The sequence below is a fragment of the Lutra lutra genome, chromosome 2 (genome assembly GCF_902655055.1).
Source record: "Lutra lutra chromosome 2, mLutLut1.2, whole genome shotgun sequence".
NCBI classification, from domain to species: domain Eukaryota; kingdom Metazoa; phylum Chordata; class Mammalia; order Carnivora; family Mustelidae; genus Lutra; species Lutra lutra.
This window is the reverse complement of record NC_062279.1, coordinates 43,000,051-43,020,115: the sequence shown is the minus strand read 5'-3', so window position 1 is coordinate 43,020,115 and position 20,065 is coordinate 43,000,051. Positions and strand designations below refer to the sequence as shown.

The 20,065-nt window shown below is 46.0% G+C and overlaps 1 protein-coding gene across 2 annotated transcripts in view; it reads left to right on the top strand.

The window, feature by feature from the left end:
* Positions 1-3,333: 3,333 nt before the first annotated feature.
* LZTS1 (leucine zipper tumor suppressor 1) overlaps positions 3,334-20,065 on the top strand; it is a 51,711-nt gene continuing 34,979 nt past the window's right edge. The window contains exons 1-2 of one of the 2 annotated variants that reach the window (XM_047717281.1): positions 3,334-3,525; positions 12,643-12,845. The gene's annotated coding sequence lies outside the window, so the exon portion shown is untranslated. The remainder of the gene's footprint in view (positions 3,526-12,642; positions 12,846-20,065) is intronic. The other variant, XM_047717280.1, reaches the window with a different exon arrangement.

Here is a 20,065-nt window from a genome sequence, read left to right as displayed (position 1 = left end):
TTTTTAGACTTGAAATAATGTTTAATAATTATTTGACATTTTTTACTTTTCTTACCAGCTTCAATCTGACTATTTCTCCTCATCTTTGCATCATTGTCACAAAATAGGTACGGCTAATGTTAATAGGCCCATTTTACCAATGAGCAAATGGAGTCTCAGAAAAGGTGTGACAAGACCACAAATTTGAAGAAGTGGAAATAGATGTGAATCTTCTGTATTTGAGTCCTTGTCTCTCTCTAAAACATTGTCTTTCTCCCCTCCATAGAATTCCTTCAAATATTGTAAGTGCTTTCTGTATACCAACAATGTCCTGGGAATTCAGTATTGGACAAGAAAGTTGTGGTCTTTGAATGAGAAACTTTTAGAAAAGTTGAGCACACAAACAAGAAGATGGGCAGTTATTTAAATTGTAATAGGTTAAAGCACACTGAGAGAGGCAGAGGCATTCTAATCCAGAGAAAATGTTAGGTTAATTGGTCCACGGGCCTGCTCCTATGTGACCAATCTAAGGCCCTAGAAATGAAGGACAAAATCATAAGCCAGAATGGTAAACTGACTGAATCTTAGGTGGTGAACAGATGAGGAAGTAGGGAATTTTTTACAAAAATATGCTTTGTGACCCAGCTTTCCAGACTCAGCTCAGGCAAGGGAGAGCCTGAAGGAAGCAGAGGTTTGGATGGGACAACCAGGGCCCAGTTGGGGCAGCACTCCTTCACTAAACAAAGGAAAGAAGAGGCAACACATTGAGAATCCCACCAGGGGTGTTAGGAGCAGACACACCCAGTCATTGCATTACCATACCCAACAGCTGAATCAGGAAGCTAATTATGGCTTTCTACTTCTGGAGACCACATTCCTGAGGCTTTCATGAACACACACACACACACACACACACACACGCTATAACATGGCAGCTCTCCTCTCCTTACTCTCCTTCCTTACTTCCACCCCCACTTTCAATGCATCCTACTTTACCTCTGAAGAATCCCTTGCACAGGGTGCTTCTATTGTTTCATACTGTATCCGGGTTCCACCCCTCACATACACACCAACACACTGCCCACACCCTTTGTCTAACTCTGTCATTATAAGAGAGCTACATGCCATGCCTTATCTTCCACCTAGAATGTCTCTGACAGAGAACCACAATACATCAGTGCTGGAGTACCCTTAAAGAGTCTCACCTAAACTACCCACTCTGCAGATAAAGATACTGAGGCCTAGCCAGGAACATGGCTTATCCAAGAATATTTAAATAGTAAGTAGTAGGGCCGAAATGAGGAACAGGCTTCCAGGATTATTATCTTTCCCCTTTCATGGAATTCCACATCTAAGAACACAAAAATGAGTTTGACTGAAATCTGAAGCCTGCCTGATACCTTATTCTACCTTCCAAGATTCTATACCCCCCCTTTTTTTTAATGCTAAGATGTTTGATTTATATTAATCCATTCAGCAAATATGTCTGAGAAACTCCCATTTGTGAAGCACAATATCTGTCTCTGGAAATGTAGAGTCCAGTCCCTGACTCTAGATAGCTCATAGTCTAGGGGAAGACAGGCCTGCAGTCACAGCCACCATGCAAGCAAGTGTACATATGCTGTGCCAATGAATGGGACAAGAGACATGGAGCTTTAGAAAAAGGAACTGTAATTTTGACTGAGGTGATCAAAGATGGTATGAATAAGGATTGCATTTTAGGTCTCAAATGTTGACAGGTAAAGCAAGGTCTTTCAAACAGGGACAAGTATGTGCAAAGGTGGAAGAGAAGAGGTGATGTTCTGAGAAGGCTAAATAGCCTTTGGAGTTGATACAGAGAAGTTGCAATGTTACCTGTAATAGCTACCATGTGTATGTACATACCACATGCCAAGGATTCTTATTTAGTCCCTTCAGCAAACCTATAAACTAGGGATTGGTTCATTTAACAAGTAGTTATAACATGACTATGATATACCAGCCAAGCTCTAGGTGTTGAGGGTACATCTTGTGAACAGAATAGACCCAGTCCCTCAGCTATGAACAAAAAAGAACAAGTCCCTGCCCTTAGGAAGTTTACATTCCAGGAATTGTTACCCCATTTCATGAAGGGGGAAAAAAACACAACAAACAAACAAACAAAAAACCCCTGAGATATAAGGTGTTTAAGGCACTGGCTCAGGGTCACACAGATGATAATTAGCAGAGCCTGTCTGTGCTCTTAAACTCTATGCTGTGTTTCCTTCCAGGAGGCCTGGAATTGAGAGTTGGGGTGTTCAGGGTCAAGATCTGAAGTAGTAAGGATCTCTTAGGAGGTTCTGAGCAGCCAGGTGACTGAAACAAAATGGTGTTGCTTCTCTTTGGACTATCTTCCCCCACAACATTTACAGTCAGAGACCAACCACCTCAGTCTTCTCTCCTCCACACAGGCATACCTCTTTTGGCTGAGGATGACATTCCCTGAGTAGAGCCATGCCTGGTTTTAGCAGATTAGCCTGGGTGAACCCTCAGGACCAGCGCCTCAGGCCACACCGGGCACCCCAATTAACTGGCCTTTTGTCCTACCAAAGTTTGTGAGTTTGGTTTCATTCCTAGCCCAACTGCTAGAAGTCTAAAGGGAGCGTGGTAGAGAAAATGATAGCGTTAAAAAGGTCCTGGGTGAGATTTATAGCTATAAACTTGGAACAGGCCCCAGTTTTCACCCGAAACCTAGTCCCCGGGAGGGAGCTGGAAAAGTTTGCCTTTGAAATGTCTCGGGAGTGGAAGTGCCGGTGTTCTGGGTTCCGGTCTGTAATCCCAGCTTGGTCACTCAGCGGCTCGTCCCGTCTTTGAACCTAGAAATCCAGCCTTTTTCGCTGGAATTTGGGGTTGCAAAGACAGGGCTGGGGAAAGGAAACTGGTGAGTAAGAAGAAGCGGTGATAAAGCAAGCAAGGAATACGGGGCGCGGGGGGGGTGGTAAGGCAAAAGCGAAGGAACGGATCCAGGAAACGCGAAGGAATAAAAACCGAGTGCGCGCTAATAAAAGGAAAAAAAGGAAGGGACAAGAACAAGACAGGAAAAGTGGGAGAACGGGAAGGGCCGGCGGGTGGAAAGACTCCGACAGGGCCGCTCAGCGGGGTCTGCGGGAAGTGAGAGTGGAGAGATGGAGGGCGGCGGACGCGGAGGAGCGGAGAGGTCCGGAGCAGCCCCAGCTGTCAGCCGGGAACAAAGGCCGCCGAGAGGCAAGTGAGAGGCTGCGGGCCGCGCCCCAGCCAATGAGCGGCGCCGGTTCAGGCCCCGCCCCGCCCCGCCCCGCCCCGCTCCGCCCCGCCCCGCCCTCGGCTCCGGGAACCGGCGCGGAGGCTGGTGCTCCGGGAGCTGGCAGGCGGCGGACGCGCGGGGAGGCCGAAAGTTTCTCTCGCCGCCGGGTCCGGTGAGCCAGAGCCGCGGGCTGCGACGGCGCCCCGGCACCCACCAGGCCGGCGGCTCTGGGAAGACAGCCGGGAACACGTTGTAAAACACACTGAAAAAAAATTCTCAAGTCAGTCCGAGGAGCAGGGGGGCAGGTAAGGTGCGGTGGACGCGGGGTCTTCCTCGCTCCTGACGCGGCCGCACGGGCATTCCCGGGGGAAACTGCGCTCCCCGCGGCGTGCTGGTGCGTCCGTCGGTCTTTGTCTGTGTCAGGGTCTGTCTAGGTGTCTTTGTCTCCGCATGTAACTGTCAGAGTCTCCACTTCTGCGAGGGTGGGTGCTGCTGCTCTGGTCCCAGCCTCGAGAAAGGGATGCTGCGTCTGTCCTTCTGTCTTTGTCTCCGTTTCCGGCAGACTGGTTTTATCTGCTCCCATCCTAAATCTGATCTTGATGGACATTAAGTGTTGGGTGACACTGATGTCTGAGATGAGGAAAAGGGGAATGTGCGTGATCCCGGAGGGACCCTGGCCCCAGACAGAGGGCCTGACAGCTGGGGTCAGGCCACTACACTTTCCGTCTGGAACTTTGGAGATGGGCTGTGTCTGTGCTCACAGGGTGGCAGGGACACTGATGCAGTTAGAGGTTTGGAATGTCTCACTGAAGGAATATGTCACAGGGGCTGAGGTGGATAGAGAGGGTGTTGATGAACGTGGAAATTGGCCCCCTGGAGTTGTGGGCCAACCAGGATCAGTCCTGGACTTGCCATTCAGCCAAATTAACACACACACAGTCCCACACCTACACACAGGCCACATTCACTTCTTTCTCTCACCCACCAAAGGCAGCCAGACCCTGACTCCCTCCCCACCCCTACACACACACACACACACACACACACGCACACACCCTCCAACATGCTGAACTCCAGCTTTCATAGCATACAGCTCAGGAGCAACAGGCATCAAAACATCATAGACCAGATGATCTTTCTCCTTCCTGCTCCAAGTGGAAAGCAGTGAACAGTGGAGCTGTTCTCCTGGCCCAGGAGTGTGTCAGGCCTAGAAAAGTGCTTAGGACTTGCTAGCTTCAGAGCCCTCAGTTCCCCAGAAACAAAGAGTGCTTAGGGATCTGAGCATCTATATTTCCTGGGTCCCTTCTCTCCCATTCACACCTTCCTGCCTTGGGTCCATTCACATCAGCCCTGCTCTTGGGTCTTAAGTGCTGACAAACTAGCGTGGAGGCACTGAGCTCTGGAGAGCTCTTGGCAAGAGCTGTGCCAGATAAAGGGTCTCCTGCTCTGCTGGAAGTGCCACCTAATTGCAATCATGGGAACCAAGGAGTCCAGCCCCAGATAGATGAGCTGTATGCTTGGCAATTCTTCCAGCACCAGAGACCCTTGAGAAGAGTCTGTGGGTAAGGCCTAGGGAGTGTTTGTAACCTGAAGTTGCTCCAAGTTCAAAAACAATTTTCTGTAGGCATGCTGGGGAAAATATAGGTGCTGAAGTGTGTGTGTATATATATATGTATACACACACACATATATGTGTGTATATGTACATATATGTGTGTGTACATATATATATGTGTGTACATATACATATATATGTACATATGTACATATGAAAATAGGTATGAGAGACAGCGTTTACAGGCAGGAAAGGTGTTTGTGTTCAAGGGTGGAGAAGAGCAGAGTGTGTGGGTGGAAATCTGTGGGCAGGGGCATACACACTAATCAGGTGTGGTATTTACACCTTATATTTATCCAGTGCCTTTCTTCTGAGGTGCTTTCTGCACATCACAGACGTTATCTCATTTGTTATCTCCTTTATCCTCACAACGTAACTACCAGGTTGGCATGAAACATAGTTAATTCTCTGTGTTCTACCAGTGAGGAACTGAGGCACCAGAGGGGCAGGGCTTTCCCTGAGGTCCACAGCTAATGGGGACAAAATTAGGTTTAGCAAGTGGAAGTCCAACTATGAGGTCTCAGCTGAGAAGATATATGTGTGGATATTCACTCCTTATGAAATGAGAAAAAGCCCAGGTAAGAGAAAAAATGTTGTCTCTCAAGAGTGTGTATATGTGAACAAGAAGAAGGATGGGACATTTGAGATGCTTGTTATTTAACATTTATGGCCCCCTCTGTGCACCTCACGAAGTAAAACCTTTTTGTGCAACAAAAACAATTCAGCTTGTGCATTTAGGTGTCTGTAGAGGAGCCTCCTATCTGTCTGTGTGTGCCCCAGTAGATGTGTGTTGCTGCCATTGAAGGTATGCTGCTGTACAGTGTGTGTTGGAGAGAGCCAATGCTTTGGGAGTATGTGGGGGAAAGATTGGCCAGGGAGTTTTGAGAAGCCATGTTTCTGCCTGTATGGACAGAGGTAGAGGGGTTCCAGCCATATAAAAGTGGCTTTCTAATCCTGAAAACATATTTATATGTCTTTGCACTTATTCGACATTCACTTCATAAATATTCATTGGGTGCCTACAAAATGCAAACCTCTGGGCCAGACAATGAGGCTACAAAGACGAATAAGGTAATGAGGGCAAATCTGTGGTTAATCAGCTTATAGACCGGTGTAATCGGTAATATTTAATGACACATAATACCGTTCACTAAGTGCACTCTGTGCCCAGTACTCATTATTCATTATCTCATTTAATTCTCAGCACAGCCCTGCAGGGTGTGTATGACTATTAAATGAGGAGAGTTGAATAATGTAGCTAGGGTAGAGAATGAAAGAGCAGGGGTTTGAACTCCATTCAGCTTAGACTTGGCTCTTTCCGTGTTCTTCTCTTACCTTTGAAAATAGAAATACGTGTTTCTTCTCTGTCAAGTATTCTTGCCCTGTCCCTCTCCCTCCACCTAACAAGCTCCCACTTGGACTTCTGGTTTTAACCATGAGAATCAACTCTTCCAAGAAATCTTCCCCTCTCCTTTCCCTTAGTCTTCATTACATGCCTTCCTCTGAGTTCCTACCATCATTTCACACTATCCCAGCACTGACCCACTGGTCCTGAAGAGCCTGCAAAGTTCTTAGAGACAAAGATGCCTAACTCAGACTATACTGTTTGGCTACTATGAGTAGGGGGCTAGTAAATGCTTGTTTAATAAAGGAATGGGAAGAGGACGAGCTGTCAGAGACAGTTGGCAGGGAGCATTTTCCCAACAGCAGATTTCTGCAGGGCCACATTTTGTTGGTGTGGCCTCTGGCTTTCCTGCCTCTATTACTGGGTCATCTCCTTCAGAGCCTCTGCCTAGACAGGGCTCCTCCATCTCAATTTCTGACTTCAGTTTGGGAACACAAGGAAAACCTAGCCCCCACCATGCTGCCAAGCTGGACACTCTATCCCAGGGTCAGTCAACCAACAAATATATACCAGTGGGAGGTGCTAGGTATAATACAGGGTTAAGGTTCTTAAAATTGTCTACTTGAAACCCAAGGAGGTGTTTCTAGGGGTTTGCCAACAAAGAAGTATCCAACTGTCTGGGGAATCTTTAGGCAATTTAAGTGGTAGGTCTTTGAGTTTGCTTTTGAATAGATCTTTATGCTACTGCAGTCTGAAAATCGCTGATCTAAAATAGACACGCTGTTGTTTGGAATGTGAATTGCAACCATGTTTGGGGAGGTAATCTGGCCATGATTTGCCCAAGGTCACATGGTTTCAGTCTGGTGACTCCCTTCCCATGCCCTTTACACCACCCCATTATTTCTCATAGCAGGGTTGCCACATGCCTTCTCAGGGGTTTGTGATGATTTTAGTTTCCTTAAAACTGTACTTCATTATTTTTTCAAGGTTTCACCCACTCAAGGTGCCAGGAAGGTGGGGGATTTTTAAAAAAAATGGTTCAATAATGGCTTGAGACTAAAATTTGTGACGAGAATTAAGAGGAACCAGCATACTCGAATCTTGACAAGAACATTGAGAATTGGATTGTACTAACTTTGGGACACAGCAGCTGCTCAGCACGAGGGAGGTGAACTCAAAGACACCAAGGAAGAGGTGGTCATGAACTAAACATTGAAGTTGAACCTCAGGAAGGTATTAAAAATAGTAGACATATAGCAGCAAGGTCATAGTTCCAAGATGCAAGCTGAGACCTGAGGAGATGGAGCTTTTTCTTCCCAGGGGAACCCAGGTGAGATACTGTTTCCTCCTTCCATGCAGCTCAGCGAGACACCCAGATCAGACAGAGCTGGGAAATGAAGGATGGGAAATAAATCACCTCTAACAACTGCCTCCAGCAAAATGAGTGTGCATATTGGCTCTAGATCCCCTTCTCCAAAGATTTAGAGAAGTGGGTGGAGATGTGTCAAAATCAAGCATGGCTGCATTGGGCTTTGGGCTGGCTGCCGATTGGCAGTGCTACCTCTGTATCGGCAATATCCATCCTGCTTCTGTCGCTCTCCTGCTTCCTGCCAGACATCAACTTCCACCCGACAGTCTATCACCATCTTTAGGCTTCTGGTAATAATAATCTTAATAGTCCTTTTTATTTGTTCAGGACTTCACAGTTTAAAAGGGGACATTATTATTATTATTATTATTATTATTATTATTAGTGTTGTTGTTGTTAAGTATCGTCAATCCCGTGAGAAGATATATTCCACAATTTGGCATACGAGAAAACTGAATGAGCTTATCCAGGGTGAAGGTGTTCACCCAGGATTTTAAGTGGAGTGCTACATTTCAAACCCAGCTGTCCTGACTCCCAGTTCCGAGCTATAATCACCCAATTGTCAGTCCTCATTAATTAGCAAGCAGAATGTGAGTGTGTGTGTTTGTTAGCTAAAAGCTAAAATTAATTGTTCTAGTCAATCCAGTAGACTGGTGATTTTTCTTCCTAAGTGTTAGGCCAAATTGGTGTCTAAGCAGATATGATATGGGTTTTGTCTAGTATCTGGAACAAAGACAATAAAAAGTTGCCCTATCCGGATCACCCATAGATATGCTTCCATGCACTGTGGGAGAAGATAACTGCCTTCAGGATGACTGTCAGCAGACACACACACACACACACATGCACACACACACCAAATTCATTCATTCATCTCTTCTACTGAGACATGCTCTCCTCTTGTATTCACACTCACAGTCACATCCCATAACATGAATCCTCAGATATCCCAAGATAGCAGGACCTGGAAGAGCCACACCTGTGTCTACTTGCATTGGCCTCTCTGTGGCATGATATAAAGTGTGCTTGGGCTAATCCTTCCTTGATGCCACAGAACCTCAGTTTCTGCCAAGCCCAGAGCAGTCTTTCGAATTGCCATCTTTCTTCAGAACTTCAGAAGCTCCCCAGGCCACAGTATTCACCAGACAAAGAGGGATAATTCTAGGTGAGACTCTTACGCTGAAGAGTACTCGAGGACACAGACCCTTCAAAAGTGTCAAAGTGGAGCTGAGATCAGGGTGAGGGTGGGCATTGCTTTGAAAATCAATTGGTGTTTAAGGGTGAACCCTGCCCTGCGCATGAATCCAACTGTAAAGCACAGACTGCCAGGTGGCTGAGGCAATCCCTGCCTGAGGCGCCAGGGCAGGGCTGTGCACTTGGCTCACTGGCCTGTTGGCTTTGGGGGCATCTTCATTCTCCTTGCTATTGCAAAGCCATTTGCTGCTAAATCACCCTCCTCCTGGCACCCTGGACTGCTAAATTGGTCTCAACTTGCTGTACTTCCACCCACTACCTTAGTCATTATTCGCTGGCAGCATTCAGAGAGTGGGTGTAAAGCAGCTGAACATTATATTCCTGCTGAAAAGAGAATTGAGTATAGGCATGCAAGGGAAGGAGGTAAGAGAAAGCTAAGGAGGCAGGGAAACAAAGCTTGGGTTTTCCAGCACCTTTCCCCGGTAACTCCAATAACGCTGGAGTGTTGGGTGGTGAGCAATAGGTGAGTGTGTTCTGGCTAATAGGATGAAACACAGGATTCTAGGGTGAGAGAGGTACACTCACTATTGAGGGGCTGCACCTGCCTGGTCTGGAAGGAAGAAAGGACATCAGCTGTGGGGAGAGAAAGACCCCCTCCCCCCACCAGCTCCCTGTTCCTTAAATTTTGCAACATGTACTATCACACCCATTGAGCATCTGTTCCCATGTATAATTATTTAGCTTCTCTATACTTCCTCCGTACCTAGATTTTAAATCCCTTGAAAGGAAAATGTGTCATGTCTCAGGTGTATAGCACCAGGCTCTGGACACAGTCAGGGCTCAGCCCCAAATGGCTCAGGGTAATGGTGATGAGGCCTTTGGTGACCCTTCCATCTCAGCCCATTCAGATCTCCCTGTGCTGTCCAAGGACCACAGAGTTTGGGAACCCAGGCAGGCAAGAGGAGAAAGAATAACAGGGGAACTTTCAAGGCTGGGTCTACTATCTCAGTGGGAAGCTTCAGGGAGGGAAAGGGTTATACCACATAGGAACAGACCAGCGAGGGAAGTAGAAACTTAGAGACTTTCTGTCCTGGTGCAGAGGCTCCACGTGATCTCCAGCCAACAGATGGGGCACTCTTTGTCAGCTCATCAGCACCCGTGATTGCACTGGGGCTGGTAGGAGGTGGAGAACAGAGTTGGTTCTCATGTCAGACAGCAGAGACAGCATCAGGCAGAACAGAGTGACCTTGACAGGAGGTTCTCTGAGTCACTGATAACATTTGTTTGGTCTCCCAAGGAGGGGGTTGGAAAGGGAACACAGCACCAACACAAGCTGGCCTGGAACCTGATGGATCCCCCAACCCAGGTTCCTTCCCTCTCACCCTCTCCTCAAGGAAGTTAATAAGAAAACCCTGAGCATAGAAGCTACCACACAACTAGGGAGGCAGGGACAATGGGAGATTCACAGAGTACGTCAAGGGATAGAAGTCTAGGGGAATGAGTCCTGAGATTGGTCTTGACCTTCTGCCAATTTCTAAGATGCAGTCTGACCAGTGTGTCTGGGGGATGCCTGTGCTGGGTCCATCCTGGCCACCTCAGCAGCAAAGTCAGGGACAGCATTGTTTCAGAAGGATACTTTAACCACTCAGAGCACCTCCCTTATTTATTGAAACCTTCAGACATTCCAGCTTTAGCTTTCTTCTTCTCCTTCCCAGTGAAGGGCATCTCAACAGTGCACACACGAAGGAGCTGGGAAGGATTAGAATGTGCTCACATCTTGAAGAGACAGCCTTCCCCAGCCCCAGCGCCTGAGTGGCACCAGCAGGCAAACTGAACTGCAGGCAGGTGGGGAAAGTGAGAGCCACCAGGCAAAGCCCCAGCCTCCACCTACACTGAAAAGGAAGTGCTCCACTGAAGGGAGCTGCCTGCTCACAGCTGCCTACACTTCTCCCCTCCATGGACCTGCAGCTGCTCTGCTCAAAGGCACTGCTCTAGCAGGGAGTAGGTATGGGCAAGATGCTTGGTCTTTCCTGAGACATTTCTTCATCTACCAGGAGCACCAAGCTTTCAACTTCCTCAGGATTTAAAAACTTCTTTTGACTGGAGCTACTTCTATGCTAGAGCAACTGATAGGATCTCCAAGCCCAAGGTTCCAAGATTTATCAGGAAACTAAGAAGACTGTGGTGATGAAATGTCCAGTACGCTATAGAAACACAAAATCTCAGACTTGAAAGGACACAAGTTCTATTCTATGCCCTATTCCCAATCCCCCCACCAAACCCTTCCTCTCCAAGTTGTTGTCTTTACTCACCTCCAAGAACTCCTGCTCTGGACCCCAGGAGCCCATTTCTTTCTATTTTAGTTACATTCTTTTAAAGCCAGAGAATGCTAGGTTCATATCAAGCACTCTACCAGATCCTAAGAGGAGCAAAAAAATAGACACACTGTTCCAGACAGGCTTGGTACTGGGGGAGACAACAGATGCATTGAAAAATATCACTCTACAGAGATGAATCGGTCTAAAAAGTCTTCATGGAAGACATAGAACTTGGGAAGCACCCTGTGGTCTGGGTGTGATTTTAAGAAATGGAATGGGGTAGGTGGCAAAGATAGGGGACAATAAGTGGTAGGAACAAAAGCAAGTTGAATCAGATTGAGAAGGGCCTTGTACATGCCTTGGGAGTTTGCTTGTTATTTGGTAGGCAATGGGAAGTGACTGATGTGATAGGTAGGGGAGGGGTTTATAGTAGACCTTGGTTTTAGGACATTAATCTAGCAATGGAGAAAAGAATAGATTTGAGGGTGGAGAGGATTCTTTCTAGAAATAAAAGATTATTATTAGAATGACTTTCTATCCTCCTTCCTATCTCCTGGTTGATAGCACGTGTTCCCAGAGCTCTGACATAGCCTGGAAACATAGGGTGCCATAGCTTCAAGGAGAGGAAAGCTCCTAGTCTAATATCAAACGTCCAGGTGTCCGTATGTCTAGAAAATTATTTATCATGGGATACATGGGTAACACGTTGCTTTGCACCACTTTGGATGTGGAATCACAGGGGGGCCTTTTTCTTGTTTCTTGTTTCTTGTTTTTTTTTTTTTGTTGTTGTTGTTGTTTTGGTTTTGTTTTGTTTTGTTTTTCAACAGGTGAAGACCCAGGTGGAGGCCCAGACTGGGGAGGAACTTGCTCAGGGCCCCACAGCTCGTTAGTGGCAGAACCAGGACTGGTGCTCCCCCTTTAGACTCTTTACACTAACCCACTGCTATTTGTGGACAAAGATAGAAGGGCCAGTAGAATTCATCAGATCCTCAAATCTTTAGTGTTAGGTTTGCCTCAGAGGACATATGAGAACTTGTCAATAATGGGGTGTTCTCAGTCTTAGAGGACTTCCCCCCTCAAGCCAAAGGAGTCCCTTTATTTTGGTGACAATTAATACTCATGGCCTCCATTTTTCTGTCCTTGTATCTCTGGGGTCTCCAGATGTTTGATTTCCTTCCTTTCATCCTCCTTTTCCTTTGTTCTAAGAGTTCTGAGAAGCTCCCATCTAATGTTATAGTGAAGGTTTACTATGCCAGTCACAGTTGTGACCAGTTGTCACCTTTCCAAAATGAAAATCAAGTTTGCTGTCTCTGCCTCATATGTACTCAATTTAAACCAAACCTGAACAAAATGGGAAGGTTGTGGGTGCCAGTGAGCTATGCTAAGCACCCAGACAGTTGATGCCACATTGGGAAAGAGTCCCAGCCACAAGGCAGGTGTGCCTCCCAGTGCCAGGAGGGGCAGGTCCGGTCAAGTAGGACCTCCTTTGATCTCAGAAGAACAGGGTACGGGGGGTCCTCCTGCTCACAGGATCAATGAAGATCTTAGAACATCACTCTCTCTCTTCCTTTACCTACCCAGGAGCTTCCCTTGTGTTTGCTAAAAGTTGAACTAGCCAAGGGCAAGACCATGGCAATGTCTTCTGACATCTCCAGTGAGGTAACTGACCCCTGGAGAAAAGGCTTTCCTCAGGAAACATTTCAGCTCATGCCATGCTCCCTTAGTCTCCCAGAGAAGTTCATCCTCACCTGGACAGCAACCTACAGCCCTGGTAGAGAAAGCGGGTAAGTCCTAAAGGTGAGGCTTGTCCTTTGTCATGCTTGCCAACCCTTCCAGGCAAGTTTGGGAGTGGAGAACAAAAAGAACATGATTTTTGGCTTTGCTACCTAATAACTAACTGTATGGCATCAGGCAAGTCACTTAGCCTCTCTGAGCCTCGGTTTTCTCATCTATAAAATGTGTTGTGTCCTGGGGAGAATTTTTATGAAAATTACATGATCCAATATAAGTAAAGGCATGTGAAATGTAACAGGAGCTCTATTTTCATGTTTCCTCCCTTTCCCATCAGCTTCAGGAGAAGGAAAGCAGATATGAGACGAAGATGTCTGTGCAGAAAGGTCATGAGCCCTTGGTGTAGGACATGTACACCAGAGAGGGGAAACTTTAGGATCAGGCAGTGGTGCCTGACAACTACTCTCTTATCTGCTTACTCTGGCAGAGGGAGACAGTTGTAACTAAAAACAAAATGGGAGCGGAACACTTCTGACTTTGCCACTCTGAATCTCCATCTACCTTATCAGTTTGACTAAAGTAAAATTGACTGATGAAATTGTGTAGAGCAGATGAGTGTGGCATCATTGAATGTCCTAAGGCGGGTTCTCGGTATTGAAAGGAGGTTTCTCGCTCACATTGGCTTACACCAAATGTATGGAGGACAGGAGGTAGGAGAGGGAAGGTCTCAGAGACCCTGCAGATCCGCTGGGTTTTCCCTCGACCCTCAGGAAGACCCCACAACCCCATCTGGAACATGTGTGGAATGGAGTTAGGGGAGGAAGATTTCTCTCTAAAGTGAATGTTGGATACAAGGGGGTTTATATTGTGCCTCTTTCTTTTTTTCCTCTCTTGCCTCTTGCTTCAAAGCCAATGCCTTTCCCATCTGGATCATTTTCTGGATTATGTAGCACATAAGGTCAGGAAAAGGGGAGAAAGCAAAACAAATAAAATGAAACTTCTCTCTGCATTTAGTTTATGAGACATGTACAGATGTAAGAAGGCCCAGGCCTGGCTGAGTCTCACATAGGAGAATGAAGAAGGCTGAAGAGTCTACTTCTGCCTTGGGAAATTAGACAAACATTATTCTGCCTAAATGGCATTAATCAAGATGGGGCCAGGCAGCCTGCATGGACCAAGGAGAAGCTGCTCCTGTCTTGACACACATTCTGTACCAGGGACACATACACGAATCCTCCCATGGGAAATGAGCAGTCTGGCATTTAATGCACTTTCCACCTGCCTTTGCATCTCTCTCTGTGCTGTTGTTTTTTTGTTTGTGTATGTTTGTTTTTCTTCTCCCCCCATCTTTTTTTTTTTTTTTTTTTTTTAACGGAGGCCACTTTAATGGCATGGCCTAGAGAGTTGAGGTGATTTCTACCATGGCACACAGCACACATCTGTTAGGTCTCTGATCTGACATTAGAACCTGCATCTTCAGAGTTCAGCCGTTTCTCCATTCTAGCAGGTTTGTATCTGCTGGGGTGAAGACAGTGCCTCCAACAACAAGAGGCTCTCATGGCTTTTAACAACATCTGGGAGAGGTGATGTTAGCTTAGTTTTGGGGCTGTCTGATTCTAGGGCCAGAACAGCTTGAAGAGATCTTAAAGAGCTGTCCAGGAACAAGGGCAGCCATGGGACCTCCCTCCAGCAGCCTCTGCCCTCCTCCATCAGGCAGTGGTGGGAATCTCCAGCCGGCAGAAAGAGACAGTTCAAAGAACTGCCCTCCGTACCGTCCCTGGGACAGAGGCTATAAACTCCCACTTGACTACCCTTCATGGATTCAGAGGCTGATGAGAGATGTGGAACCTGTTAGAGAAACACAAGGCAGCCTGGAATTAGGCCTTACTTTCATCAGCATAAAGTGGTTTCAGGGACGACTGCCAAGGGTTAAAAATTATGGTGCTATGAGGTCCCTGATTAAGATGCCTCCATCTGCAGGGCACTAGACAGGTGTGTCCCAGGACAGGAAAATAAGATGAAGGAATGAAGACAAACCAAGAGCTCTTCTCTTCTTCCTTCCCTCCTCACAGATTTTCTGTCAGCCACTGAGAACCCCACTCCACTGCCGGGGCAGGCCCTGGAGCAGCTCGGGAGTGGGGACAGGGAGGCAGGTAGGGTTTTGGGGATCTGGTCTAATTGCAGCACTCTCTCCATGCCTTGCCCAGACCTGTGCTGGTTGAACAGCCCTTCCAAGGCAGCCAGGATGCATCTGCAGGGGTACAGTGGTGGGAGGACCTCAGGGATCAGCCACTTTTCCCATGGACCAGTCTTTTTAGGGTCTCAGTCTTTGCAGAAAAATATATTTTCACATTGAATCATAAGGGTGTGCCAGTAGAAGGTAGAGTCTGGTTTCTAAGAATGACTGTGAAGCTTTCTCTTTCCAGAAGACCACAGGGTATTCAGTATGTACCAGATCCAGTGCAAGACGAGGCATTGCTTCGTGCAAACCAGCCCCTGTACTGCTTCACATTTACTCCCCCTGCTCCAAGCCACTGAGTTGATATGACCCTTTGGATTCCCCCTCTCTGTCCTCCACTCCCCCCTACCCCTCCATGGATGCAGGTGAGTAGGACTTCCCACAGGTGCTCCTGTTTAATTTTCCTCAAGGAGGTGGTGGCAGAAAATGTGGGCTGAACAGTAGCAGCAAGAGACTGGAGCAGGCAAACATCACATGCCTTGGCCCTAACATGCCTCGCCCAAGAAGACCTTAGGGCCTGAGACCTACAGAAATGCCTCTGGGGAAGACAGAGGTGTCTGATCTCATTTACACCCTGGGGCTGGCCTGCTAATAGCTGGCTATGACTCAGAGCAGGGGACTGAGGAGATGTCCCCCATCCCATAGCCCTCTAAAGGATGGGGGCTGCTAGCTCAAGAGGCTGGGACTGCTCCCCACTGTTCATACTTGTGCTGCTGGCTATCTACTCCTTTGAATGTACTGAGTTCTGCTGGGCATGGCTCTGTGCTAGGCCCCAAGGATACTCAGCATCCTCAGGGAGTTTGCTATTTATTTGTTACATTAGTGATTTCTAAACACTTTAAGAGCAATTCCTACAAAAAGTGGATAGATGATTACTCATATTTTTAAAAAATCTAATCTTTAAAGGCCCCACATGGAAATGTCCCTGGTTCTTTGGCTAATGAAAGAAAAGTAGAACCCAGAGACCAGTGAAGTCGGAGAAAAATATATTAGGATTAGAGCCCAGAAATGCTTTGAGTCCAAAAGTTCCATATGTTAAAAAACAAAAACAAAGATAAAATCTATCTCCTATTTACTAAGCTCTTAATTTTATCCCAGCTCCTTTACAAATAAAACTTCACTTAATACATACCAGAAACTCATGAGGTAGGTACTACTGTTAGCTCCAATTTACAGACAGGGATGGAGGCTTGGAGAGGCTGCAGTGGTGGCCCAAGACTAGGAGCATAAAGGACTGAAAAGGATTAGGGACTGAAGCCAGAGTGCAGGGGGAGATGATGGAGGGTAACAGGTCAGGGTTAGGGTAAGGTCTGGAGGAGCAAGCCTGTGGAGAGAGGGTTGGGCAAGGGGCAGCAGGATCATTGGCAGGTGCTGAGGTCTACAGAGCACCTGATGCCACTAGAGGTAAACAGATGGTGTGTATGGCTAGAACACTGTTGACTGCAGCCCAGGTTCAAACCCAGGCATTGACCCTTGTTAGATATGAAACCTGAGACCTCATTTTCTGCATCTGTTTTATGACAATAGTAATAGTGTCCTCCCTCAGTGTTGGGGTACAGCTTGCTCCAGATCATATATGTATAGTCCTTCATCCAAACCTAAGGAGACACTCAGCAGATGGGAGCCTAAGAGGAACTCTGTCCCTCAGGTTACCATCCAAGGGGACTGGACTCTGCTAGCTCAGCTTGGACATCTACCTCTGGCTAGAGGCAGTAGGAAGGTAAACTGGTAAACTGTCTCCCAACAACCTTTCCCACGCAGAGGTGACCCCCTTCTTGAGCCATGGGAGGCTGGCCCTCAGCCTTTCAAAGGAGGCTTCTGACAGCATCCAAGTCCTGATTCTTGAGGTGGAGACTGAAGAATCCCCCAGCTGTGTGGGGGAGGGAGCTCTGCTCAAGGATCTGCCAACAGGGACAGTTTCATTCCCTCCTCTCTGCAGGAGGAGAAAAAAGCTTCAAGCCTGAAATGGAAGCGGAGGAGTCTGTCCCCCTGGGGACAGAGAGAGGTGGGAGCTGAGCCACACCAGTCTGGTTCCCACCTCATCTTTCCCCACCCTTCTGGATGGTGGCCCAGCACAGGTGGCCTGAGGGATATGAGGGCACCAGAGCAGTTCTCCCACTCCACCTCTGCACCACATTCTGGGAGCACTGCTGAAGCCACTTTGCTGATACCACTCTGCCATCTCCAACCGAAAATTGGCACCACTCTGCCAAATAGAGGGCAGAGTCATAGAAGACAGAGTCAAGAACCAGGCAAGCTCAGGAATACTCTCTAGAGCCAGGAAGGAAAAGAGAGTAGAAGGTAGGGAGGGAAAGGAAAAGGGTAGATGGACAAGTTTGTAGATTTATCTTTTGGTCTTCTTTCTACTGAATGTCTTAACTTGAACTACTATAACAAAATATCAGAGACCATGTAGTTTGAATAATAAACATTCATTTCTCACTGTTCTTGGGGTGGGAAGCCTAAGATCAAGGTGCTAGAAGATTTGGTGTCTGGTGATAGGCCACTTCCTGGCTTGCCTTCTTGCTGTGTCTTCATGTGGTAGAGAAAGAGGTTTCTGGTCTCTTACTGTTCTTATAAGGACACTAATCCCATTATGGGGGTCCTACACTTATGACCTCATCTAAACTCAATTGCCTCCCAAAGGCCCACCTCCAAATACCATCACACTAGGGTTGGCGGTCAACATATGATTTAGTGGGGCAAAAACTTTCAGTCCGTAGCACTGCACATTTGTTGGGTTGCCATATCCAGCTGAGTGCAGGCAGCAGGGGAGTACAAGGCAGGTCGGGTTCAGTGTCTCTGCTTCTGAAGGTGCAAAGACCCAGTGAGGAACTAGATGTAAATTCAGGAGATGTGTTAAGGAAGGTACACATGGTGGGTTTGCATAGCTCTCTGCCGCTCATCCCCATCTGACATTGGACCTGTTCTTTGTTCCCCCTGAGCCTCCTTAGTCATTGGCAAATTGGGAGAAATAATCACTTTCTGCCTGGGTCATTGTGAGAATTTTTTAAGTGAAAATCTTAAGTGCACAAAGCATAGATGAACAAACTGATGAATTTTCAAAAAATTTTTATATAAATAAAACCCAAAGCGAAACATAAAACTTTAAAAGTATCCCCCAAATCCCTCTTGTTCCCCTTACCTCTGTAATTCTGTCCCTCATCCTGATACCATAACTTTGTCCTCTTTATCAACATTTTCTTAATAAGGCCATATAGCATGCACCCTTTTGTGAGACACTGGGCTGTGTTGTCATGTGTAACGGTAGCTCCATGGATCTCATTGCCCCATAATGTTCTATGGTTTGAATACACCATGGCTCATTTATTTTACTGTGGATAGGACTTGGATTTCTGCATATTTCCACTTTGGGACCCTTACACATAATGTTGCTAGGCCTTTTAGTAAACATGTGGGAACATTTCTACATACTCACCTAGCAGTGAACTGCTGGGTCGTAAAGCAGATATATGTCCATCTTGAGCTGATACCACCATTTTCCTAGTGTTGCTGAGCATATCTGCTCAGAGGATGCCTCACATCTACACCAGCACTTGGGTTTCAGGCTTTTTCATTTTGTCATTGTTGTGGTTGTATTTAACTAATAGTTTTAATATGTACTTTCCTGATGACCCATCATTGTGAATACCTGTTTATACATTTTGGCCATTTGCATATTTTTAAAAAAGATTTTATGTATTTATTTGACAGAGATCACAAGTAGGCAGAGAGGCAGTCAGAGAGAGGAGGAAGCAGGCTCCCTGGTGAGCAGAGAGCCCGATGCGGGGCTCGATCCCAGGACCCTGAGATCATGACCTGAGCCGAAGGCAGAGGCTTTAACCACTGAGCCACCCAGGTGTCCCTGGCCATTTGCATATTTTATTTTATGAAGTGACTAATTAAAATCTTTCATTCATTTTTAATTTGGTTTCTATCTTTATATTATCTCTAATGAGATTGACGAAAGTTCTTTTTTGTTGAGATCCTTTGTCAGATATGTATATTAGAAATATCTTCTTCCACTCTTTGGCTTGTCTTTTCTCTCTCAATGGAGAGCTTTGATGAAGAGAAATTCTTAACCGATCAGTATTTTTCCTTTATGATTAATATTTTTTATGTCTTGGTTAAGAAACTTCTGCCTAGTCAAAGGCCAAGAAGTTGTTCTCCTTTGTTTTCTTCTAGATAGAAACTTTAGCATCTTACCTTTTGCATTTACATCTGCAGTTCATCAGAAATTATTTGTATGTGGTGTGAAGTAGGAGTCAAGATAACTTTTTTATAAATGAATACCAGTGGACCTAGCAGCAATTAATAAAAACAACTTTTATTTTCCAATGGCTCTGTACTGTCCCCTTTGTCACAAATCAACTGACTATGTCCATGTGGGACTCTTTCAGGACTCTATCCCATTGGTCAGTCCATCTACTTTTATGCCAATACCACATTGTCTTAATTATTGCCACTTCATATGTCTTGAAATCTGGTAACATATACCTTCCAGTATATGTTATATATATTTTTTTCAGAATGGTTTTGTTTATTCTTGGACCTTTGCATTTCAATATATAAGCTGCTGGGATTTGGGTAGTATATTGACTCTATAGATTGATTTGGGGACAATTTAGTTCTTTAGAATATTGAGTCTTCTAATCGATGAACCTGACATATGTCTGCATTTGTTTAGATTTTCTTTATCACAACAATAGTTTACTTTAAATAATTTAAATGATTATTTTATTTTATTTTTTTAAAGATTTTATTTATTCATTTGAGAGAGAGAGTGCATGAGCAGGGGAGAGAGGCAGAGGCAGAGGGGAAAGCAGGCTCCCTGCTGAACAGGGAGCCCAATGTGGGGCTCCATCCCAGGACCCTGGGATCATGACCTAAGCCGAAGGCAGACGCTTAATCATCTGAACAACTCAGGTGCCCCTTAAATGATAATTTAATGTAATATATAATTATATAATTTAATAAAATAATTTAAATAACGATTTAAATAATACTTTCCAGTTTTCAATGTAGAGGCCACGT